Source organism: Protopterus annectens, chromosome 15.part0 (assembly GCF_019279795.1).
Source record: "Protopterus annectens isolate FY-2018-M chromosome 15.part0, PAN1.0, whole genome shotgun sequence".
NCBI lineage: Eukaryota > Metazoa > Chordata > Ceratodontiformes > Protopteridae > Protopterus > Protopterus annectens.
In genome coordinates, this window is record NC_056749.1 from 379,097,129 (window position 1) to 379,119,507 (window position 22,379).

Consider the following 22,379-nt stretch of genomic DNA (forward strand, 5'->3'; position numbering starts at 1 on the left):
TCTCTCATATGTCCAGTTGAATAAAGCTAGATCTTAGCCGGCCAAAGCTTAGGTTTTTAAGCAAAAAATATTTCAAACTGTACCACTTAAATAGGCATTGACAGGGAATCAAAGAATGTGGCTACCCCCACACCTAAAATTACTAACAGACAATAAAAGTCAAGCAAGCACTAACTGAAGAACAGAGTCAAAACTTCCAATTCAGTTAATATTCATGCAACACAATTAAATCAATTTAAATACTGTATTATTTGAAAAAAGTGCAGATAAAAGGTACTTAAATTCTCTTATACATCCAGTTGAATACAGCTAGATCTTAGCCGGCCAAAGCTGAGGTTTTTAAGCAGAAAATATTTCAAATTGTACCACTTAAATAGGCATTGACAGGGAATCAAAGAATGTGGCTACCCCACACCTGCAATTACTAACAGACAACAAAATTCAAGCAAGCCTTAACTGAAGAACAGAGTCAAAACGTCCAATTCAGTTAATATTCGTGCAACACAATTAAATCAATTTAAATACTGTATTATTTGAAAAATTGCAGATAAAAGGTACTTAAATTCTCTTATACGTCCAGTTGAATACAGCTAGATCTTAGCCGGCCAAAGCTGAGGTTTTTAAGCAGAAAATATTTCAAACTGTACCACTTAAATAGGCATTGACAGGGAATCAAATAATGTGGCTACCCCCACACCTGCAATTACTAACAGACAATAAAAGTCAAGCAGGCACTAACTGAAGAACAGAGTCAAAACTTCCAATTCAGTTAATATTCATGCAACACAAATCAATTTAAATACTGTATTATTTGAAGAAAGTGCAGATAAAATGTACTTAAATTCTCTTATACGTCCAGTTGAATACAGCTAGATCTTAGCCGGCCAAAGCTGAGGTTTTTAAGCAGAAAATATTTCAACCTGTACCACTTAAATAGGCATTTACAGGGAATCAAAGAATGTGGCTACCCCCACACCTGCAATTACTAATAGACAATAAAATTAAAACAAGCGCTAACTGAAAAACAGAGGCAAAACTTCCAATTCAGTTACATGCAACACAATTAAATCAATTTAAATTCTGTATTATTTGAAAAAAGTGCAGATAAAAGGTACTTAAATTTTCTTATACGTCCAGTTGAATACAGCTAGATCTTAACCGGCCAAAGCTGAGGTTTTTATGCAGAAAATATTTCAAACTGTACCACTTAAATAAGCATTGACAGGGAATCAAAAAATATGGCTACCCCCACACCTGCAATTATTAACAGACAACAAAATGCAAGCAAGAACTAACGGAAGAACAGAGTCAAAACTTCCAATTCAGTTAATATTCATGCAACACAATTAAATCAATTTAAATACTGTATTATTTGAAAAAGTGCAGATAAAAGGTACTTAAATTCTCTTGTATGTCCAGTTGAAAACAGCTAGATCTTAGCCGGCCAAAGCTGAGGTTTTAAGCAGAAAATACTTCAAACTGTACAACTTAAATAAGCATTGACAGGGAATCAAAGAATGTGGCTACCCCCACACCTGCAATTACTAACAGACAATAAAATTCAAGCAAGCGCTAACTGAAGAACAGAGACAAAATCTCCAATTCAGTTAATATTCATGCAACACAATTAAATCAATTTAAATGCTGTATTATTTGAAAAATGTGCAGATAAAATGTACTTAAATTCTCTTATATGTCCAGTTGAACACAGCCAGATCTTAGCCAGGCAAAGCTGAAGTTTTTAAGCAGAAAATATTCCAAACTGTACCATGTAAATAGGCATTGACAGAGAATCAAAGAATGTGGCTACCACCACACCTGAAATTACTAAGAGACAATAAAATTCAAGCAAGCACTAACTGAAGAACAGAGTCAAAACTTCCAATTCAGTTAATATTCATGCAACACAACTAAATCAATTTAAATACTGTATTATTTGAAAAAAGTGCAGAAATGTATTGTTATCCCCTTTGGGAAAAAACATGTATCCATGAATTACCATATAGGTGGCAGTACACTAAACATAGAAAGTGTGATAAGAGACTTAGGGACACAGGTGGACAGTTTTCTCACTTTCGATAACCACATCGCCACAACAGTCAGGAAATCCTTCTATGTGGCACACCTCATCACGAAGGGCTTTTCATCCAGAAAAAAGGAGGTCATTGTCCCACTGTACTCATCCCTCATTAGACCCATTATAGAATACAACGCCCCATTTGGTATGTACCTCTCAAGACATCTACAACAACTGGAAAGGCCTCGGAAATACCTCACTAAAAGAATCACAGGCCTAAAGCAGATGCCTTATGCTGACCGCCTTAAAAAACTTCAGCTATACTCTGTCGCATATCGTCTACTCAGAGGCGATCTCTGCTTAACATACAAGGCCATGTCAAACCCAGAGCTGGTGGACATGCTACACTTAAAGAAATCCCAATCCCTCAGAGCTACACGCTCCAGGGATCTAAACCTTGTCATCACAATAAACAAAACATGCTGGAGGGATAGGTTCCTGACCCAGAGACTCTGCAGACTCTGGAATAGATTGCCCATAAATGTCAAGCAGAGTGCCTCTTTGGACCTCTTCAAGAGGAACCTTGACGATTGGATGGAAGATAGGAAATTCAGCCCAGGGATCACGTCAATCGCCCTGCTAGACAGAGGTCCAGGAAAGTAAATAATGTGGGAAGAAATAGCCAGGGAATTGTTATGGCTAGGCTTGTATAGGCCCTAGGGCTGATAGCCTAGTACCAACCTATGAACCTATGAACCTATAAAGGTACTTACATTGTCTTATATGTCCAGTTGAATACAGCAAGATCTTAGCTGGCCAAAGCTAAGGTTTTTAAGCAGAAAATATTTCAAAGTGTACCACTTAAATAGGCACTGACAGGGAATCAAAGAATGTGGCTACCCCCACACCTGCAATTACTAACAGACAATAAAATTCAAGCAAGCACTAACTGAAGAACAGAGTCAAAACTTCCAATTCAGTTAATATTCATGCAACACAATTAAATCAATTTAAATACTGTATTATTTGAAAAAAGTGCAGATAAAAGGTACTTAAATTCTCTTATATGTCCAGATGAATACAGCTAGATCTTAGCCGGCCAAAGCTAAGGTTTTTAAGCAGAAAATATTTAAAACTGTACCACTTAAATAGGCATTGACAGGGAATCAAAGAATGTTGCTACCCCACACCTGCAATTACTAACAGACAATAAAATTCAAGCAATCACTAACTGAAGAACAGAGTCAAAACTTCCAATTCAGTTAATATTCATGCAACACAATTAAATCAATTTAAATACTGTATTATTTGTAAAAAGTGCAGATAAAAGGTACTTACATTCTCTTATATGTCCAGCTGAATACAGCTAGATCTAAGCCGGCCAAAGCTTAGGTTTTTAAGCAGAAAATATTTCAAACTGTACCACTTAAATAGGCATTGACAGGGAATCAAAGAATGTGGCTACCCCCACACCTGCAATTACTAACAGACAATAAAATTCAAGCAAGCACTAACTGAAGAACAGAGTCAAAACTTCCAAGTCAGTTAATATTCATGCAACACAATTAAATCAATTTAAATACTGTATTATTTGCAAAAAGTGCAGATAAAAGGTAGTTAAATTCTCTCATATGTCCAGTTGAATAAAGCTAGATCTTAGCCGGCCAAAGCTTAGGTTTTTAAGCAAAAAATATTTCAAACTGTACCACTTAAATAGGCATTGACAGGGAATCAAAGAATGTGGCTACCCCCACACCTAAAATTACTAACAGACAATAAAAGTCAAGCAAGCACTAACTGAAGAACAGAGTCAAAACTTCCAATTCAGTTAATATTCATGCAACACAATTAAATCAATTTAAATACTGTATTATTAGAAAAAAGTGCAGATAAAAGGTACTTAAATTCTCTTATACATTCAGTTGAATACAGCTAGAGCTTAGCCGGCCAAAGCTGAGCCTTTTAAGCAGAAAACATTTCAAACTGTACCACTTAAATAGGCATTGACAGGGAATCAAAGAATGTGGCTACCCCCACACCTGCAATTACTAACAGACAATAAAATTCAAGCAGGCTCTAGCTGAAGAACAGAGTCAAAACTTCCAATTCAGTTAATATTGATGTAACACAATTAAATCAATTTAAATACTGTATTATTTGAAAAAAGTGCAGATAAAAGGTACTTACATTCTCTTTTACGTCCAGTAGAATACAGCTAGTTCTAAGCCGGCCAAAGCTGTGTTTTTTAAGCAGAGAATATTTTAAACTGTACCACTTAAATAGGCATTGACAGGGAATCAAGGAATGTGGCTACCCCCACACCTGCAATTACTAACAGACAATAAAATTCAAGCAGGCACTAGCTGAAGAACAGAGTCAAAACTTCCAATTCAGTTAATATTGATGTAACACAATTAAATCAATTTAAATACTGTATTATTTGAAAAAAATGCAGATAAAAGGTACTTACATTCTCTTTTACGTCCAGTAGAATACAGCTAGATCTTAGCCGGCCAAAGCTGCGTTTTTTAAGCAGAGAATATTTTAAACTGTACCACTTAAATAGGAATTGACAGGGAATCAAAGAATGTGGCTACCCCCACACCTGCAATTACTAACAGACAATAAAATTCAAGTAAGCGCTAACTGAAGAACAGAGTCAAAACTTCACCTTGCCAGTACCATTCATCAGAATGCACTTTCTTTCTCCAGGATGACCATATCAGTCAATCCTGAAGTAAATTTGTGAGAACCCATCCAGTCATCAAGGTTATATTTAAAGGAAGATAGTAAGCTGCAGTGCTTAACATGCAGGGGAAATTAATTCCAAAGGTTAAGGAAAGTCTGGGTTATGGACTGATGATTATTCATCAAAGGATTATTCTTTGAGGGACAAATGCATGAATGTGATTCACCAAAAGCCACTTTCAATGGACACAATTTCAATTTTTTTCTTGCAAGAGGCAAGTCACCTTGTACTCCCCAGTGTAGGGGAGACCCTCAGTCCTCCTAACTTGTATACCAACTGCAAGGTCACACAACAGTAGAAAAAGTGCAATACCTCCCTTTCACTGAAAGTAGATTTCACTGATAAAGGTGTTGCACTCCCCTCTGTCAAAGCATAATCCTTTGACTAATAGTCATGTTCCTTGTGTTATAAACTTTTCCTTTATCTTGTTTATCTGTTGTTTAAGATTAAGGGCCCAGGGCTTACAGTGATGCAGGAGGTCTAGGATAACCAGTTCTCTAATGGCAAGGTAAGCAAGACAAAGACCTTTCCTGAAAAGTCTATAACACATAGACTAAAGGGATAGAGGTTCCAGTCTCTGATGTTAGTTCAAGGACTTTAGGCTTGTGATCTTTCTGGTTGGAACCTTTGGAGTCTTTCTAATTGCTTGATATGTTTAGTGAGATACAGCCCAAAGAAGGCATTGCACTTAATAACTGGTCTGATCAATGCTTAGTATGAGGGAATGATTACATCTTTAGACCTTAATGATATTCCTTTGGCAATTGGTAGTGTTAAATAAAAAGATTTCCTAACAAAGGTTGTTCTGTGATGTCAAAAGAGGGAGAATTATCAACCCTGATTCCTAGGTTCCTGACTAAATTTTAATTTTTGTAGTGGTGGGTTGTCTATGCAATATGATTAGGTGGATTGTCTACCAAAATGACAATACAACAATTTTTAGCATTTAGTTTGAGCTGATTTTTTTTGTACACTGAGAGTTTACTAAGAAGAGTTCATTCTGGAGGGTTTAGATGTCAGGTGTGTGTTTGTGGGGGGGGGGGGACGACGGAACAATAACTCATAACTTACAGTCATCTGAAAACGTTGTTAACTAAATGTTTTGTCTCTCTATTTGGAGATCTGAAAAGTTAAGGCTAAAAAGGAAAGGCCCCAGGACCTAGCCTTGAGGAACAACACTGGTCACTTTCATGCTTTCTGATGTAACGCCTGCAACTTGTACTGTGGGAGTACTGTTGTTCAGCCGGTTTGTTATCCAACTGACTACATTTGGGTAAATTTGTAAAGCATTTACCTTGGATATTTCAACATGAGGAGTGGTATCAAAGACCGTGACCAGGTCAAGACATGCTGCATATACTACATGGTCACTATCTACAGCATCTGTAATCTTTTCAAAGAAGTTTATCCAGTTGGGAAAACAGGATCTACCACTGAGAAAACTAAAATGTGGTGGTCAAGTCTAACAGTATTCTTGATACTCTAGTTTCTGAGGTCCGTGGCTTTATAGATGAGGCTTGTAAGACTGCTTAGTCTGTAATTACCTGAGTCAGTTATAAACCACTGTTATGGAGGGGGCATCACCACTGCAGTACCCAACTCATCAGGGACTAAACCAGTACATAAACCCGAGTTAAACAGTTTAAGGTATGAGTCTGCACCGGCATGTTTAACACTGTTAATTAAGCAACCAGGTATAATTGTTAGGTCACATACAGGAAGTAGTTTTGGTCTTGTTTAGCAATTTCAGTAAATGATCTTTAGAGATAACTGGAAGGAGTAAGGGATTGATGTATTTCAGGGAATTAGATAAAAGTCTCAGTGTCAAGCTGGCATTGAAATTTTTGCAAGGATGTTGGCAATGTCTGTTGGGTCAGAATATGAGTTGTCATTTTCAATAAGTTCAGAGCAATGCAATGTATTTTTTCTTAGTTTTCTTACATAGCTAAGGAAGGATTTACAGCCATATTTGGCAGAAGTCAGCCTAAATTCATAGGTTGTTTTAGTGGATCTGATAGTGTTTTTCATTTTTTTGTAATGCTTTTGGATATTTTCCTTGAGAGGAAGGGTTTTAGATCTACTATACAATTTAAGGAGTTTCTTTCTTTTATTGTAGAATTTATTTATGGTAGTGGAATGACAAGGTGGTTTATTTCAGAATTTGCCATGATACTTATAGGAAGTGCTAGCTCAATGCATTTTTTTCTAAATGGGTGTAAAATTCCTTAGTGAAGCTTACTGGTGTAATTAAGAGTCAGGGGCAACACAGTCATAAGTGAATTTTGGTATTTCATCACAAAGTAGGCACAGGTTGGCACTTTTGTAGCCCTTAAAGTCAACAAGGTTTACTATAGGAGCTTTTAGGAGTTGTGCAGAGCAGTAGATTTGGAGTGGTTTTGCTCAGTGACTGTTTATTGTGGGTACGCATTGGGTGAATGAGTGGCCTTATTTTTGCTGAGACTTAATATTCGTACTTGCAAGAGGCTTTGGTAGGGATTTCCTTCCAGCTTCAGCATAAGACATTTTGCTGTGATTAGTGAAGGATTGTGGTGGAGGGGTATGATGCTCACATGGTAAGCTTTTAGGTAAGAGAGAAACCTTCAGATTAATTAGGTACTCATACCTCTAAGAGATGAGATCACTACTGTAGAGAATAATTTCATTGTCTGAAAGCATAAAGGCAGTTAGCACACCGACTTAGGAGACCTAGTGTTAAAATGCCAGCAAAAAAAAAAAAAAAAAATAGCAGTCTGACCTTGCATCTTCTCCAGCGCTTAGGTTTTTGATAAGCAAGGTAAATGCAGCGGGGGTGTATGTAACTATAGCAGACTAAATGACTGACTTCTAAATCTGCAACTTCTGGGTCAAGGCCAAGTCATACGGAAAAAAAATAAAAACAGCCTTGATAGGTGCTGAATTGTGTATTAAACAGTCAGGAATATATGAAAGAAAGGGTAGCTTCCAGTTCGATCTTCGAGTCCTCACTAGTATGACTAGACACTAGTATGAGTAGATGAGATGCGATAAGACAGGGATGATCTTTCAGAGATCATTTTAGTAAGAGCAGGTAAAGAGCCACTGGGTATAAAACAGCAACACAGGCTGGTTGAGTGGAGGCTGTATCCAGGATCAATGGCACACTGGATGATATAAGTATTTAAGTAGCTAAAAAGGAGCTACTCCACAGAATTACACTTTTCTAGTTCAGGGCAACAGCCAATGAAAGAGGAGAGGGAAGACAGGAGATTTTGCAGCCCCTTATCTCTGTTTATTGAATAGCATGGGACTTGCAAAAAGCAGACACGGAAGGCTTGAATATAACCCCTGGTCTTGAGTTAATAGCAATTGCAGTTTAACCCTTCCCCCACCTAGAAGCAAAAAAAAGGAAGGTCCTGCAATGTCCTCACAAAAATATAAACAAGATTTAATTTCAAAAGTTAGACCACTTAAAACTCAAAAACAGCCCAGACATTTACTGGAATTACTGAACACAGTCTTAAAGAGGTTTACAAAACTTTTAGCCACATGCTTGATTTGCTGTGAGGTAACGCTACTTCAGATGTAAATATACACACCCTCATCACCGCCAGAGGGTCTAAATGAATGAAAGTAAAAACCAAGCAGAGACCCAGTATTGTTTCTACACTGGAACTATGTTTCTGTAATTATACACCTTCATAGGTACTCAAGACTGGTCTTTTTTTAGACTTTTAACAATGAGTAGTGTCAACCTGATATATGCCTGATTAGGAATTTTTAAGCTGAAAGTCTTAAGTACTAACTCTGCCTAAAAAGGCAATCCATGGGAAGAAAAATGTCTTGGCCAATATGCAGAAGTCATGGGGGGAGGTGTGTGCTATCCCCAACAGGTAGGACTGTCAGCCATTTGCTAAGCTAACACCTATTGGATCCCCCCCGGAATGAAACCAATCACTGAGCCAGTAAATTAAGTCATACTATGGGAGTGCAGCCCATGGACAGGCAGACTATATCATTGTGTGGGAGCATGGCCCAATGAAAAGGTACACTATTGAGTAGCATGGCAGGACAGCCACACTGGCAGTCAGAACATTTAGCACTGCCTCATTGACAGGCTCTCTATGTCTTAGTATAGTAGCACAGTCCATGGACAGGCACAGTACACAGTAGTATAAGAGCACAGAACCATAAAAAGACACAATATGTATAAGTATGAGAGCACATCCACAGTAAAAGGCACACCATACAGTAGATGTATGCACAGCTCCACAGACAGTTACACTATGTAGTCATATGAGAGCACAACCCCAGAGACAAGCACACACGCAAAGCCCCATGGACAGATACATTATGCAGCAGTATGGGAGATCAGCCCCCCTGGAGAGTCATACTATGTGGCAGTATTTGAAAACATGCTCATGGACAGTCACTATACAACAGAATGGGAGCACAGCCCTACAGACAGTCACACTAAATAGCAGTATGGGAGTACCACAGACTCATGAACAGTCACACCATATAACAATAAGGGAGAACAACCCCACATACAGGTACACTGTGAAGAACTATGGGAGCACAGCCCTATAGATAACTCACTATGTAGTGGTATGACAGCACAGCCAAACTATCAGGCACATTCTGTAGAAGTTTGGGAACACAGGCTCATGGATAGATGCACTATATAGCAGTATGGGAGTGCAGTCCCATGGACAGTCCTGCTATATACTAGTAAAGGAGTACAGCTACACATTACTTTCAAGTAATAAGGTAAATACAGCTCTCAACCCTTACCATCAGAATTATGGACAAATCCCCAAATTAGGGACACTTTTAAAATTAATTTGATTTCTCCCAGTAAGAAGAAGAATAAAAGAATGTGAATTAACATGCATTTTCTGAAGTGAAAGAAGTCTAAATCTATTGATTGTCATTATTTACTTACTGTAATCCACCATGTTTTCTCCCCAAATCCCCAGTTTTAGGAGTTATTATGGGGAAATATAACAAAATGTTGAGCCAAAGTCAGAGATGCCCCTAGAAATCAGGGACACTTCATAGGTATGATGGTAGCATAACCCTACAGACAGGCACACTATGTAGTAGTATAAAAGCATAGCCCCACAGACAGGCACACTATGTGGAAATCTGGAAGCACAGCCTCAAAGACAGGCATACTGTATTGTAGTATGGGAGCAAAACCTCAAGGATAGTCAGACTATGTGCAAGTATGGTAGCACAGCCCCAGGGAGAGGCACACTATGTACTAATCTGGGAACACAGACACAAGGAAAGTCACACTATGTAGCAGTATGGGAGCACAGCCCCATGGGCAGACACAATATGTTGCAGTATGGGAACACAGCCCACAGTGAGGCACAGTATGTAGTCATATGGAAACAGTCTCAAGGACAGTCACACTGTATAGTAATATTATAGCACAGGCTGAAGGACAGCCACATTATATAGCACTGTGGGAACACAGCCCTAAAGACAGGCACACTAGTAGTATGGGAACACAACCCCACAGACAGGCAAACTATGAAGTAGTGCAGGAGCCCAGCTCCACACTCAGGCACACTGTGTAGTAGTATGGCAACACAGGAATACAAATAGACACAGTATGTAGCAGTATGGAAGCACAAACCCATAGACAGGCACACTATGTACTAGTGAGGGAGCACAGCCCCACAGACCGGCACATTGTAAGACCATATATGTGCACAGCCCCACAGAGAGGCACACCATGTAGTAGAATGGGAGCACAGTCATTAGGCAGGCACATTGTGTAGTAGCATGGGATTGCAGCCTCACAATCAGGCACATTATATAGTACTAAGGGAGCACAACCCCACAGAGATGCATACTGTATAATAGTATGGGAGCATAGCCCCAAAGGCAAGCACACTATGTAGTAATATGGGGGCACAGCCTCATGGACAGACACATTACATAGTAATATGGGAGCACTGCCTCATGGACAGGCACACTATGTAGTAGTATGGGAGCACATTCCTGGGAGAGGCACGCAATCTAGTAACATGGGAGCATAGGCACTCTATGTAGTAGTAAAAGAGCACAGTTCAACAAGCAGGCAACATTATGTAGAAGTTTGGGACCACAACCCCACAGACAGGTACACAATGTCTTACTATGAGAGCACAGCCATATGGACAGACACACTATGTATTGGAATGAGAGCAGACCCCCACAGACAGGCACATTATGTAGCAGTATGAGAGTACAGACCCATGAGTAAGCACAGTATGTAGCAGTATGGGTGCACAGCCCCACAGACAGGTACACTATGTAGTAGTATGGGCACACAGTCCAACAGACAGGCACACTATGTACTAGTATGGTAACAGAGCCCACAACAAGACACAATATGCATTCATATGGAAGCAAAGTCTCAAGGACAGTCACACCATATACTAATATGACAGCACAGGTCAAAGGACAGTCACATTATGTAGCACTGTGGGAACACAACCCCACAGACAGGCAAACTATATAGTAGTAAGGGAGCCCAGCTCCACAGTCAGGCAGACTGTGTATTAGTATGGTGCCACAGTTACACAAATAGGCATAATATGTAGTAGCATGGAAGTATAAACCCATACACAAGCACACTATGTACCAGTGTGGGAGCACAGTTTCATAGACAGACAAACTGTGCAGCCATATTTGTCCACAGCCCCACACACAGAATCACTGTGTCACTGTGCAATAGAATGGGAGCATAGTCAGTAGGCAGGCACACTGTGTAGCTGTGTAGTAGTATGGGAGCACAGCCTCACAAACAGGCAGGCTATATAGTGCTATGGGAGCACAGCCAAACAGAGATGTACTCTATGTAGTAGTACGGCAACACAGCCCCCAAACAGGCACACTATGTATTATTATTATGGGGTCACAACCCTCCAGACACACTATGTAGTAATATGGGAGTACAGATCCATGAATAGGCACAGTATGCAGCAGAATGGGAGCACAGCACCACAGACAGGCACACTATTTAGTAGTATATGAGTACAGCCTCCACAGACAGGCACACTATGTAGCAGTATGGGAGTAGGACAACTTTCTAATTTCAAAGATGAAAGAATGGAAGTGCATTTAGTGCTAATTCCAAGAAGGCACACAAAAGATGAACAGTCAATAATTTAATAAGCAGAAAACAATTTCTACTGGCGTGATGAGGCAAGAGTATAAATTAAATAGAGCAAGCTTTCTAATATGCAAAAAAAAATCAAATGAACAATAAGCAGGCAACAATTTTCACTCTGTCTAACAAGGCATCAGTACTGTATTGTATGGAGTAAAATCAGAGTCATAACTAGGAAAGAGTGAAAAGGACAACTGCTCTGGGCACACACTGTTAGAGGATGTAATTGGTAGGTGTTGGTGTGGGACTGAAGAAATGGCATTGACATAAATGTCAATACTTCATTTGTGGTCATGGCTGAAGTGCTGAAACACTACAGCATGTGCTGATTTAACAGTAAACCACAGAGAGTTGCTTGTTACACAGCTTATTACAATGTTAGAAACTTGAACTTCAGGAGACTTCGTTTTGCACCCACACTTTTAGTTGAGGGGGTCTTGTTCATGGGGGCAAACTATACAGGGCACCAAATTTCCTAGCTATTATTCGGAGCAAACTTATGTAAGTGCAGTGATCAAAAAATGGATGGGAACAATTTAAAGTGTGTCTAAGCTTATTTGAGTACAGAGAAAGAATGTGTATGCCGTGCAATATTAAAAATGACTTGTAACCACAGAAGAAGGTTCACGCCATCCAGACACAGCCAAGGATCATATAAGTGACACCGCAAACTACTCCAACGTAGAATAAAAATGATTTATTAAACAATGCTGAGAGCTTTCTTCCCAGTGATTCGGGACCTCAACAGAACTGCCAGTAAAAGTCAAACACACCAATTTAAATACATATTGTAATTATTTCTAAGATGTGATTGGACAAATAGTTGATCAATTAAAATATTTAGGAAAAGTTTTTTCAACCACAATTTACTTATCTTAAAAACCATGTGGCCATCCTAAAGAACAAAATATGGACTGTTAATATATACAAGTTCATCTTAAAATCTTAATATACCATAAATAAATGAAATAAAGTCAAGTAAAATGAAATAAAACATATTGACTAAGTTTCTGTTTACAGTAAACTAGTAAATATATATATAAAAATAAGTTCATAACTCTGATGCCCTCATATTTAACGCAGGAAAAATAAAGAGGTGCTCATTCAGTACAAAGAAGGTGGTAGCAACTAAATGTATTTACCACACTAACTCCCTGTATTCAATACAGTTCCCGCACTGACCACCTCTAACAATCTGATTAACAATTTCCAAGATTCTGAAAACAAAGTTGGTGAAGCCTTGGCATACCAGTATTTGTAAAGGGCATTATTGGTGTTCCGTTTTTCTAATATCGTATAAATGCTCGCATATTCTTTTAACCAATTTACTCTCTGTTTTGCCCATGTAGTATGCCTGACATTGCTTACAAACAGCTAAATACACCAGTCCTTTGGTTTCACAATTTCCTCTTACAAAAGCAACGTTGGTGTTACAATGGCTTTTCAACACTACACTTTCCTGACTTGTGATGTAAAAACAAAAAAAAAATACATCTCCCACATTTAATTGTACCTAAGCATGGCTCCACTCTGCCACTCTCCAACATCTTTTTAATGTTGTTGTCTACTTTGTAAACAAAGTGAGGTCTTTGTCTTACTGTCTGAAACACGTCATAATCTATTTTCGATATAGACCTGTTCTTACTAATGATATTTTTCACAAACAAACATGTACCACTGTATTTAATTGCCATCGAGTTGTGAAAAATCAGTGGTGTTGCTGCTGTGTGGAACAAAAAAAAAGCTAAACTTACATTAAGATTTCCTAGGAGGGGTGTATATTTAACCCACCTTGTCTTGTGGGTATCCTCTCTCTAGAAACATATGTTTCATTTTTTTCCAGTTCAGCTATCCTAGCTGCTGTTATAAATTAGCCATTGATCAAATTCCTTTTACAGTGTGACAGATGTGAACTATTGAAGTGATGATATGAGTTGCAAAAGTGCCTTTCTATAACAGTGGAAATGAAACATTTTTTTCGACTCTTAAATGAACATCAAGATAATGTAAAGATCGGAATGAGTGTTTGTGTGTAAACCTAAGAAATGAGGTAGTACCAGAGATGAATTTTTAAAAACTCTCCAATTCTTCCTCCTATTCCTGCCAAATAATAAAAATGTCATCCAGAAAACTACCATAGAAACTTCAGTAAGAATGAAAGGGAGCTTGTGACACAAAACGTCTTTCCCAGGTGAGCATAACTAGGTTGGCAAAAATGAGGGCACAAGCCACACCGATGGCCACTCCTTTTAACTGTCTATAAAACGCACCTTCAAAGTACAAGAAATTGTTCTGTAAAATGAATTCCATAGGTTCAACCAACAATCTTATTGCCCTGTAATCCAAGGATTCAATTTTTAAAAGAGCATCATGAAAAAATGAAAGTCCCTGGTCATGGGGAATACTCTAGAAAAGGCCGATGACATCAATGGTAACAAAACTGCAATTATTAGTCAATAAAGCATTGGAAGTCACAAGAGTCTTTTAAAATGTGTTCAGTACCTCCCAACATGTTCTTAAGTGTTCTGTCCATACTACCAGGGGGTAGGTCTTGGAGCTTTGGGCAGAAACAATTAACCTATAAGGGGGGGGGTCCAGTATGTTCTTGTGTTTTTTGCAAATACCACACATTGCAAGAACCAAGGACTGTTTAATCAAAAGAAATTCCTTACTTTTGAAGTTAAAAACCCCTTGTGTAACTTCGTCCTCCAAGAATAAATCTATTTTTTGCTATGCAATATTGATTTTGTTTCTTGAGCTAAGGGTGTATTTAGAGTCATCCTGCAGTAACTTAAAGATCTTACCAACATAATCTATTTGATCAACCATAACCACCCACCCCACCTCTTGTGTGGCTTCATGACTTGTATAGTTCTATCTTTACTCAAACACTCTAAAATAATATGTTCCTCTTTAGCCAGGCAAGAAAAATACTTATGTTTGTGACTGGAAAGGGCACACAAAGTTCTTTCACGTGCTTTTTCAAATAGACTGATACTTTTATTTAAAGGTAGATTAAAAGACTCTTTTTTAACAGGGTCTAAAGACATACACTTCCCTGGTGTCACCATACATAAGTGCTAAGTTCAGCCTACTTTTGAAAAGTTTCAAGTTAACAACAATTGTTATATTTATTCTATTAGCTGGCACAAATTTAAAGCCTTTTTTCTACAAAGAAAAATGAGTTAGTTCTAAAGACAAATTACTGTAGCTGAAAATAATGAAACCATTACGGGTAACCACCTTGTCCACTGCTTCTTTAATAAGGCTCACTAGTTGTTTCATCTCCTCTCCCCTGTTCCCTCTTGCCAGGGTGTGTATCCATATCTCTCTGTCCATCTGAGGGTGTGGAATTCTCATATTTGGGGCTTGAGTACCCTGTTCAGCATTCTTGTTCCTTATCCTGTCTGACCTTCTGGGGAGGAGGGTGGACCTAAAGGGTCATTATGTTCAAAAAGGTTGGTTTGTTCATCAAAGTTGTTTAACAAATCTATATAATTTTCATTCTCTGTCCCTAAACTCATGTAATGTAAATGGGGTGTGGTCTCATTGCTACTGATTGAAAACGTTTTGCTCCTGTCTTTAAGTAATATGCCTTCCCATCCCCATAATCCTGATCACCTCTAAACAACTTCTTTTGTTTAATCCTAATTATCTTTTTTGTATGTTTACTAACATATTTAAAAATTCTATCATAATTATTGCAGTTCAATTCAAATAATAAATCATCCAATATTTTACCATTGAGAACACCAATTTCATCCATAAAGTTATTACTACATGACACATTAAAATCAATAATGAACTCTAAGAGTTCCAAACTGTATCTATTAAACATGTCAGTCAATTTAAAATATTATTTTGTCCATTCTGAATATCAAAAGGAAAAGTGAACAGTCTTAGTCCTCTAGGGACTTGTTTTCTTTTTACACATTCTATCAGGTACAAATAATCTATCTGGATTGTACACACTTTTAATAGTTTCTTCTCTAGGTGCCAAATTGTGGTTTAGGTCAGGTGAAAAAGTTTGTTCTGTGGAAGAATCATTAAAAACAGTGAATTTTTCATTCAACCAAGTTTTTAGATCCCTCAGGGGTCATAAATTAAATTCAGTATTGCTTACCCCTCTAATTCTTCTTCTCGTTGGTTGGTAACATCTTCATTAACTTGGCGAATGTTAAAATGAATGCCAACCTCATCCCTTAGAGTAGTGTCCACCTGTTCTCTTGTGCTGGGAGGTACCAAACACATTGTAAAACACTCTTGGGACTTCCTGGGGAAACTTAGCACTGGTTTATTGACTGATAATTGTAGTGTTGTTACCACCGAGGTCATCAATCTTTTCACAAGTATTCCCCACAACCAGGGACTTTGCTTTTTCATGATGCTCTTTTAAAAATGGAATCCTTGGATTACAGGGAAATAAAATTGATTGGACTTATGAAATTAGTTTTACAGAACAATTTCTTGTATTTCAAAGGTAAGTTTTATAGACAGGTGAAAGGAGTGGCCATGGGGGCAGCTTCTGACCCCATTTTTGCCAACCTCGTTACGCTCACCTGGAAAAGACATTTTGTATTCATGCTCCCTTTCATTCTTACTGAAGTTTCTATGGTAGGTTATTGGATGACATTTTTATTATTTGACAAGAAAAGGAGGAAGAACTGGAGAGTTTTTTTTTTAAAGTACATCTCTGATACTATCTCATTATATCAATATATCAATATCACTATATCAACACGCAAACACTCATTCCAATCCTCACATTTTCTTGATGTTCATTTAAAAGTGGAAAACAAATGTTTTATTTCCTCTGTTTATAGAAAAGGCACTTTTTCCAACTCATATCTTAATTACAATAGTTCATTCTCATCACACTGTAAAAGGAATTTGATCAAAGGCCAGTTTATAAGAGCAGCTAGGGTGGTATCCAACGACAACTTCTTTTTTGAATAAATGAAAAAAAATCAAAGTATGTTTCTAGAGAGAGGATACTCACAAGATTTATTATCTAAAGTCTGTGATGAGGTTGTTAAGGGGAGGTGGATTAAATATACATCCCTCCTAGGAAACCCTAATGTAAGTTCAGCTTTTTTTTGTTCCACATAGCAGCAACACCATTGATTTTCACAACTCGACAGCAATTAAATGCAATGGTACACGTTCATTTGTAAAAAAATATCATTAGTAAGAACTGGTCTATATTGAAAATAGATGGCAATGTGTCTCAAACAATAGGACAAAGACCTAACTTTGTTTACAAAATAGACAACAATATTAAAAAGATTTTGGAGCGTGACAGGGTGGAGCCACACTTAGGTACAGCTAAATGTGGGAGATGTAGTTTTTGCTTTTACATCAGAAGTCAGGAAAGTGTAGTGTCGAAAAAACATTGTAACACCAAAGTTACTTTTGTAAAAGAAAATTGTGAAACCAAAGGACTGGTGTATTTAGCTGTTTGTAAGCAATGTCAGGCATACTATGTGAGTAAAATGGACAGAAAATGAATTATAAGAATATACAAGCACTTACACAATATTAGGAAATGGAACACCAATAATGCCCTTTACAGATACTGTCTGGTATGCCAAGGTTTCACCAACTTTGCTTTCGGAATCTTGGAAATTGTTAATCAGAATGTTAGAGGTGGTCAGTGGGAGAACCATATTGAATACAGGAAGTTAGTGTGGCAAATACACTTAGACTTTACCACATTCCCTGGACTGAATGAGCACATTTCTATCTTTCCTGTATTAAATATGAGGGCAGCAAAGTTATAAACTTGTTTTTTATATATATTCACTAGTTCACAATAAACAGTAACTTAGTAAATATGTTTTATTTTATTTTACTTTACTTTATTTCATGCATTTATGGTATATTAAGATTTTAAGATGAACTTGTATATAATAAACAGTCCATATTTTGTTCTTTATGATGGCCACATGTTTTTTTAAGATAAGTAAACTATGGTTGAAAAAACTTTTCCTAAATAGGTTCATAGGTTCATAGGTTGGTACTAGGCTATCAGCCCTAGGACCTATACAAGCCTAGCCATAACAATTCCCTGGCTATTTCTTCCCACATTATTTACTTTCCTGGACCCCTGTCTAGCAGGGTGACTGACGTGATCCCTGGGGTGAATTTCCTTTCTCCCATCCAATCGTCAAGGTTCCTCTTGAAGAGGTCCAAAGAGGCACTCTGCTTGACATGTATGGGCAATCTATTCCAGAGTCTGGGGAGTCTCTGGGTCAGGAACCTATCCCTCCAGCATGTTTTGTTTATTGTGATGACAAGGTTTAGATCCCTGGAGCATGTAGCTCTGAGGGATTGGGATTTCTTTAAGTGTAGCATGTCCACCAGCTCTGGGTTTGACATGGCCTTGTATGTTAAGCAGAGATCACCTCTGAGTAGACGATATGCGACAGAGTATAGCTGGCGGTCAGCGTAGGGCACCTGCTTTAGGCCTGTGATTCTTTTAGTGAGGTATTTCTGAGGCCTTTCCAGTTGTTGCAGATGTCTTGAGAGGTACATACCAAATGGGGCATTGTATTCTATAATGGGTCTAATGAGGGATGAGTACAGTGGGACAATGACCTCCTTTTTTCTGGATGAAAAGCCCTTCGTGATGAGGTGTGCCACATAGAAGGATTTCCTGACTGTTGTGGCGATGTGGTTATCGAAGGTGAGACCACTGTCCACCTGTGTCCCTAAGTCTCTTATCACACTTTCTGTGTTTAGTGTACTGCCACCTATATGGTAATTCATGGATACATGTTTTTTCCCAAAGGGGATAACAATACATTTCTTGGCATTGAGCTTGAGCCCATGGCTCTGGCACCAAGCATCTGTTTCTGTAAGGCCCTTTTGTAGAGTATCCACATCATTTGGGGATTCAATAATGGCTCCCAGTTTGCAGTCATCTGCAAACTTCGTTAGCCAAAGTCCCTTAGTGTTGACCTGTACTTCAGAGAAGTAGATGCCAAACAAGAGCGGCCCCAGGACTGAACCCTGAGGTACTCCACTTGTCACTTGTATGGAGCTGGATTTGGAGTCGGCTACTTTTACAGTGTGGGTTCTATCAGTAAGCCATTTAGCAACCCATTGGGTGACATAGGGATTAATGCCCAACTTAGTAAGTTTATCTATGATTCCAGAGTGGGGGATGGTGTCAAAGGCCTTGGCAAGGTCTAGATAGGCTGTGTGGACCATCTTACCCTTGTCCATGGCTCTGGAGACTGATTCAAAGAAGTCAATCAGGTTCAGGAAACAAGATCAGCCCTTCACAAACCCAAACTGGGTGGGGTCCAGTGTTTGAAGGTTGCCAATGTCTTTGTTTATAAGTTCCATGATAATACACTCCATGGCCTTGCAGATAAGGCTTGTCAGACTGATGGGACTGTAGTTTCCGGGATCCAAGGTGGATCCCCCCTTGTGGATTGGGATAACTGTAGCTCTGCGCCACTCAGTGGGCACGAAACCTGAGGTGAGGCTATGATTAAACATGACACTTAGGTGAGGTGCCAGTTCATATTGTAGTTCATGTAGTACACAGCCCAGGACGTCATCTGGTCCCATGGATGCTGTATTCTTGGCTTTAGAGAGTGCGTTTTGTACCTGTGTGGCCTTTATTACTGGAATTTGGCAATTGTCCGGTATTGAGATGGGCCATTTAGGGGCTGAGAGGGGGGTGAAGTTGGCACTGAATCGATCTGCCAGGATATTGGCAATATCCTTTGGATCAGTATATTTAATGCCATTCTGTTTTAGCTCAGAGCAGATCTGAGCATTGCCATTTAGATTCTTGACATAGTTATAGAATGCTTTGTGGTTGTCTTTGGAATCTTTGGCAATTTTATTTTCGTAACTAGCTTTGGAGGATTTTATGAGGCATCTCAGTTTCTTTCTGAGGCTAGTAAGGGAGTTTTTTGCATCCTGGGATTTTCCTCTTTTCTGCAAAAGTTTCTTCCTTTTGTTGTAAAGTTTGTTTATGGCAGGGGACCACCAGATTGGCTTCCTTTTTTGGATGAGAGCATTTTGGTTCTATTTGGGATGGCACGATTCATGCATGAGTGGATGTGCTCGTACAGTGCCTTAGTGTAGGATTCAGCAGTTGAACTTTCAGTTCCCGTCTGCATGGGTGTTATGAAGTTTGTCACTTCTGACTTGAGTAGCATGAAGTTGGCTTTGAGAAGTTTTTTATGGTGGTTTCTTTACTGGGGGTGGGGTGGGATGTGGATGTTAAGGGTGATTAGCTTATGGTCAGACCTGACTAACGAGGGGTGACCATAGGTATGGAGCATTGATTTCCCATGTTGGTAATGACCAGGTCTAGGATATTGGAGCCCCTGGTGGGACTATGGATTAGTTGATCCAGGGCATTGGAATTTATGAATTCCAAGAACCGTTGCGCAAAGGTGTTGGGACATGAGTAATTTTCCCAGTTAATGTCAGGGTAGTTAAAATCACCCAGTATTAGGGTGTTTGGTTCTATCTTAATATTTTCCAGTATGTTTAGAAAGGTGTAGTGAGAATCTTAGGGTATGGTGGGGGATCTGTAGCAAGCTACAATTTGGATTGCAGTCTTACCTAGTATTAGTTACACTTGGAGAATTTCAGACACATTGTGTTGGCCAACTAGCCTGGTGGTGTGAATATCCTTGGTGAATATTGACACTCCTCCACCTTTAGTGTTTCGGTCCTGGTTTGGTGGCCGAAAAGTGTGGTAAGAGTTGTAGCCTGGTATTGCAGGGGTGCTCTCTGGAGCCTTGAACCAGGTCTCAGTTACTGCACAGATATCGATGTTCTCCATTTTTAGGAGTGCCTCGAGAGAGTGCATTTTGAGGTTTAGACTTCTAGCATTGAGTAGCATTACCTTCAGATTTTGCATGCTTGTACCTGTTAAAATGATTTAATTGACAACTATTTGTCCAATCACATCTTAGAAATTATTATAATATGTGTTTAAATTGGTGTGCTGATTGCTCTGATGAAGCCCTGAGTTACTAAAAAGAAAGTGCTCAACATTGTTTAATAAATCATTTTTATTCTACGTTGGAGTAGTTTGCAGCATCGTCTATATGATCCTTGGCTGTGCCTGGACTATGTGAACCTTCTTTTGTGGTTACAAGTGATATGTGAGTGCAGTTGGTCAGAAAAATAACAGTATACATCAGTTTTCACCAAAATATCATATGACAGCCCACATGGTCTAGAAGTACAAAACCGTTACTGCTCCCCAGATGACCTGTGTTTCATTAGCGGAATGGGTGATGTAGAAGCCACAGAAGGTGACAGTGAGTAGTGGATGTTGGTTCGCCCACCCTAGGGGGATGGAAGAAGGGGCTTGCTACATTAAGCTGCAAATGAGGGAGGCAGGCTTTGTCTACATAAGTAGTGAGCCCCTTACTCAGGAAGTTGCTCATGCATGGAAATGCATATGCACCTCCTGCAAGCAGTTATTGCAAAACTAACAAGGATGCTAAAGGGGGGTAGGAATTAAGGCATTGCACTTGAGTCCTCAGTCTCCTAACTAGTCTAGGACATGGGCCCATTTGAGCCCATGAGAGGCTAAGTTGTGTCTGATAAGCCAAACGAAGGAGGAGAAGACACTGGTGGCAGCAAATGGTCAGCTGTAGGGACGAAAATAATATATAGTATGGTAGCAATGCAGACTTGTTAAACAAAGCACATTGTCTATAATGATGTCTTTTTTTGTAATTTTCAGAATGTAATCAGAGAGTGCTGTGTGTATTTGTATTACATATACATTAGCATCATTCCTTGATTCATCAAAAAAGGGTCTTCCAATGATGTACCCTTTAAGTTACTGTATGCTTAGTCAAAAATGTTTCAGCTCTTAAAAGATTTTGTACATCAGAAAGTGGAAATCACATACCTACTCACAAAAGGATACCTATAATTACCTATAACATAAATATAATACATTATAAATGGAAAAAAATAAACATCCATAATCCATTATTATGAGAAAACTATACAGCATTTTCCCATTTTCTTTGCTATGTTTTATTAAATAATAAGTTACTGCAGGCACTTCAGATCAGCTGTAGAAGAATTTCACATGGAAAATGACACTTTAAATACCTGTCTGACTAGAAATCTCTGAATGTCTATACACCTGAGTGGTCAGTTTGATGATCTAACATTTTTATTTCTGATGCATCAACTCCCTTGTTATAGTCGTTAATGGAGAAGCATGGAATTTTTCACTCCCTCCACCTATTACTCTGAAATACACTGACCTATCCAGTTATACCAGTAAACATTTTGCTGGGCCTGTCTCATTCAGATTAGTAACTGAAGAGAATTGTGCCTTAGTTAGCCTTGTTTTCAGACATACAGTTCAAATGTGAAATCAAAACTGTCACAGCAAAAACACAGTTGGCGTTCATTTTGTCCACTCATAATACTGTTTCAGTAGTGTTTGTCTACCCATATTCATTTGC